We start from the raw sequence: 5,180 nt of genomic DNA on the forward strand, positions 1-5,180 counted from the left end.
GTAAAATTTGTACGAACGAACCAACGTAAATAACCTCTACTGACTTATTGATGCCGCTAAAAATAGCAGCCAAATACTAATCAATATGATACTCAGCCTCTTCAAAATAATGATAGTTTCAAATTTTGGCACAAGGCCAGCAACTTCAGGGGTGGAGTTAAGTCGATTACACAGACCGTAGTGTTTATTTGGTACTTATTTCATTTACTTCTCGAAAGGATGAAAGGCAAGACGACTTCGACATTGGAATTCAGAACGTAAAGACGGACGAAATGATGCTGAACATTTTGTCCGGCATGGTAACAATTTTACCAGCTCGCCGCCATCAAGATAATAATAGGAATAAAAAGGGTAAATTTTTATATTAGCGCCCGCACGATTTTCACTAAGAAAAAAAAAAAACTTGGATTTTTTGCGTGGAATCAAGTACCCTGACCTCCTAATATGTTGCAAATCCCTTAATTTGGTTCGAAAGAAAGCTCCACCCCCCCCCTCCAGGAATCATTGGAAATTTTTTTTTTTTACGTTGAATTAATTCCTGTGACCTCCTAATATGTTACAATACCCTTTTTTGAGTCCGAAAAACGGGGTGGGGTGAGGTGGAAGCCTCGGAAATTTCACCCCCATCCCCATTGATTTTCACCCGCACGATTTTCACAAAGAAGTAAAAATAAAAATTGCGCCTAAACTAATTTTTGTGTGTGTGGAGGGGGGCTGGGAGAAAGATGAACACTTTAAAATAAATAAATAAGCGATTTAAAATGAATATATCTTAATTTGACAGTCCCGTGAAGGGAATAGTACTACTGCTATTTAGCCCTAGGAAGCAGCACTGCTTCCTGTCTGCCTTGACACATTTCCTGTATCCTTATGTCCATGAACATTTAACAGGAGATTTTATTATTGCAATTAAAGTTAAACAGTAATAATTACATAGGTGCAGGAGTGGCTGTGTGGTAAGTAGCTTGCTTGCCAGCCACATGGTTCCAGGTTCAGTCCCACTGCGTGGCACCTTGGGCAAGTGTCTTCTACTATAGCCTCGGGCTGACCAAAGCCTTGTGAGTGGATTTGGTAGACGGAAACTGAAAGAAGCCCGTCGTATATATGTATATATATATGTGTGTGTTTGTGTCTGTGTTTGTCCCCCCCCCCAACATCGCTTGACAACCGATGCTGGTGTGTTTACGTCCCTGTAACTTAGTGGTTTGGCAAAAGGGACCGATAGAATAAGTACTAGGCTTACAAAGAATAAGTCTTGGGGTTGATTTGCTCGACTAAAGGCGGTGCTCCAGCATGGCCGCAGTCAAATGACTGAAACAGGTAAAAGAGTATACTGGGAGAGATATACTGCTTGGAGTTTATGGTAAGCTTGCTGATATAGCAACACATGGCTGACCCAACATAAGTGGAAACAATAGTGCTACATTCATGGTAACGGAGATTCTTGTCTTCTATGTCATCTGTCTAAATTGTCTTTCTGGGTTGTCTGGTGGTAGAAAGAATGGTGACATATCGTGCAGCTGTTTCAACATTCTACAATTACTGCCAAAAAACAGCCTTTTAATGGGGTACAAAAAGATTCTAGAAGGCTGAATCATATGGTGGCTTGGCTGATTGGTTGCTTAATAGACTGATCAAGTGATACTATTGTGGTTCGGTTGTCATGCACAGCCGGCTACCTGGCGGTTCGGTTTCAAATCCCTGCTACACTAGCAATGAATAATGAAACTTATTTCTGTCCACTTTAGTCGGATCAATATTTATTATCCCCAAGGCGGTGAGCTGGCAGAAATGTTAGTACACTGGGCGAAATGCTTAGCAGTATTTTATCTGTCTTTACATTCTGAGTTCAAATTCCGCCAAGGTCGACTTTGCCTTTCACCCAGTTGCGTACTGAGGTTGATCTAATCAACTGGCACCCTCACCCAAAATTTCGGGCCTTGTGCTTAGAGTAGAAAAGAATATTTATGCTGGCTATTGCTGAGCGCAAATTCTATTAACAATGGATTTCTTTCCCCTTCTCTCTACTTCTCCTTCATTTGATAGAATCACTATCTGTGTGACCATTTGAGGCTCTTGATTTTGCATTGATGTTTTTTCTTTCTTTCTCTCTCTCTCTCTTCTATAAAATATATTCCTTTTCACTGAATTATTGCAAATTGTAACAATTATTTTGTACTCCCAACACTGTAGAAAGCCTGTCAGATGCTGCAGATATTTTATTTTTGCTAATAAGCATACCATCTCACTGTCCAAGTTCAAAATCATTCTGTGATCGATTTTTACCTCTGATCACATTAGACTCAATGAAATAAAATGCCAACAGAAGTAATTTAAACAATAAAAAATTGATATTTGTCCAAGAACACTTTCCAACTGGATTCCCATGTGTGACCTGCTGAGATTATAGACATTATCCAACCATCTCATTCTTGCTCTACCCCTAGGTCTCCTGTCAATTGACTCAGCTTGAAAAATCTGTAGCAAGACTTGAAACTGAGTCATCAATTTGCAAAGTTTAACTCATGACATAGCATAACTTTGTTTATATGTGAAGCCGAGTTATTGGCCAATCAGCAGTCAGATTTCACATGTTAGATCCTTCTGGAATGTTCTGGTACAAAAGTTATATAAAGGCTTGTATTTAGCACCAACTTTCAGTGTGTGACAACCCACAGACCAACCCCACACACTTTCTTGCTATTATAATAATTGTTTTTACAACCCCTGCTCAACCTGGATATGTCATTATAGTTGACCGATATGAATTTAATTTGTATATCTTTTACCTGTCTTGGTAAGCTTCAGTACAAAGCTTTTGTATTCAACTATTGATGAATGTTGCAGAGTTATTCTTTCAATTGTATTGACTTGATGTAGAAATTATGTAATTTATGACCACCTGAACATTACTTGTGCAGTGAAATTAAATTTACTATTTAATATACAAAGAAAGTAAACAAAGTTTGTTATAGAAGCATTGAGATGTATTGAAAGATAGAGAAATGAATTTTTTTATTCTCAAATGCGTGATAATGCTAATAAATAAAAACGTATTTTTCTGCAATGTATGGATATTTTATCCTGATCACACTATTTATTAGCATTATCACATGTTTGAGAATAAAAAAATTATTTCTCTATCTTACTATTTAATGTTTGCATGATGTTGTTTCATCATTCACACACAGCCTCACATGCATACCATTAAATGCAACAAATTTATCTTGTGATTTTATCCTGTGACTTTCTAATTACACATCCATAGGCCAGGAGCTAAGACCTCTCAATGCAGAGAAATTGCAGCGCCATCTGGAGAGACTCCCTGATCTCTGAGCTATGCTCTGTCACGTAATACTACTCAAGAGATTCTTTGGAAGAAACCCCATTTCAACTACTTGTATTCGTGGTCATACTCTTTTGACCATTACTTAATATTCCTCCATACTCTCAGTTGTTTATGCTTGAAAATCCAGCCAGAAAGTGTAATGATGGTTTTTTTCTGATAGGACCCTATGGAAGAGGTGCCTGAGGACTCTATGCCCATGACCTTCCCAGGAATAATGAGCGGAGAAGATGGATATTTGTCAGATAAGCAGAGCAATTGCTTTGATAGAAACTGCAAAGCACAAGTTCAATATCTTGCTGGCTATTGTTTTACTTTGACCACAAAGTGAAACAGGAGTGAGCTGGAAAATTAAAGCAACAATTAGCTCAATGTATAATTATGCAATATCTATGCAATGATTATCTCTATGATGATATAGCCCAGATGATTTACAAGGGGACACCCAAAAGTAACCAGAAACATTTTCGGTGGGACAAGCTTGTTGTACTTTGGGCTTCTGCTGCTAGAAGCCACTTGATGCAACCCTCAGGCATCAGTCTACCAACTGGTGTCATCAAGTGAAGTTGTACAGCTATGTGGTGTGTCTTCCTTCTGCAATGCTTCCCCACTATTCGTTGATTTTTGTGGTGGCTGAAACAGAGGAACAGCATGCTTCTGTGAAATTGCTTTCTGCTAGGGAAAACAGTGACTGAAACAGTTGTCATGCTTCAGACAGCTTAGAAGTATGCTGCCATGAGCAAAACACAAGTTGACAAGTTTACAAGAAAATTCTCTAACCAGTTGAATTATTTCAAACTTTAACTAGATTTTCTTCAAATTTTCGACACTGACGTAGATGGTAATGCTGAAACAGCCAATGGTGACACACCAGAAGTCACAATTGTATTTAATGAAATACATTTAAAGTCAACGCACACACGCATGCACACACACAAATCCCCTTGACTTTTTCTGTCATCAGTCCTGGAACTCAGTTTCCATACTGTCTAAGTGAACGAGATCACATTTCTCCAGAACAGGATGGATTATTTATTTACAGCTGAGTAAATTGAAGCAATGTGAAATGAAGTTTTTTTTTTTGTTCAAGAACATTATGCGTTGCCCAGTTCAGAAATTGAAACCATGATCTTGTGAATGCAACACCCTAACCACAAGGCCACATGCCTTCATACACACACACACAAATAAAAACAGACTATTTCAGTGCCTTTTTTTTGTTAAAATGCCATTTGTGGAATGTTGTGGCATTTACACATATACAGATGAAAAATAAAATACATAAGGAACAAATGAAAATATATATGTACAAGTACAAAACCATATACAGGTCTCTACACAAAATTTGAAATTAAAAAAAAAATATTTTCCAGATTTGAAATCTCCTTTTTTTCTCATGTGAATTAAAAAAAAAAATTCGAAAAAAGGTGAAAAGTAAAGAAAATGGAGGTGTGAAGGGATGAAATTAAAATTTTGAAAATGTGTTTTTTTTTTCAAAATTGTAATCTCTGATATCAAAAACATAGGAGTTTAAAGAAATTTTTGACAAAAAAAAAGGCAAAAAAAAGCAGGTGGGGTATGAGTGCTCACACCCATCCTCTGCTCAAACAAATAATGCCACTTGTATGATGGTGACACCTATTTGCAACCATCACACATTGTCAAGACTTACACACATGACAGGCTCCTTTTAGTTTCCAATTATCAAAGCCACTCCCAAGACTTTTGTTGGCCTGGAGCTATAGTAGAAGACACTTGACCAAGGTGTTATGTCATAAGAGAGAACCTGAAGGTATGTGGTCAGGAAGTACTCTTCATGAAAGAAAAAGACAGA

Source organism: Octopus bimaculoides, chromosome 14 (genome assembly GCF_046866305.1).
Source record: "Octopus bimaculoides isolate indiv1 chromosome 14, ASM4686630v1, whole genome shotgun sequence".
Lineage (NCBI taxonomy): Eukaryota > Metazoa > Mollusca > Cephalopoda > Octopoda > Octopodidae > Octopus > Octopus bimaculoides.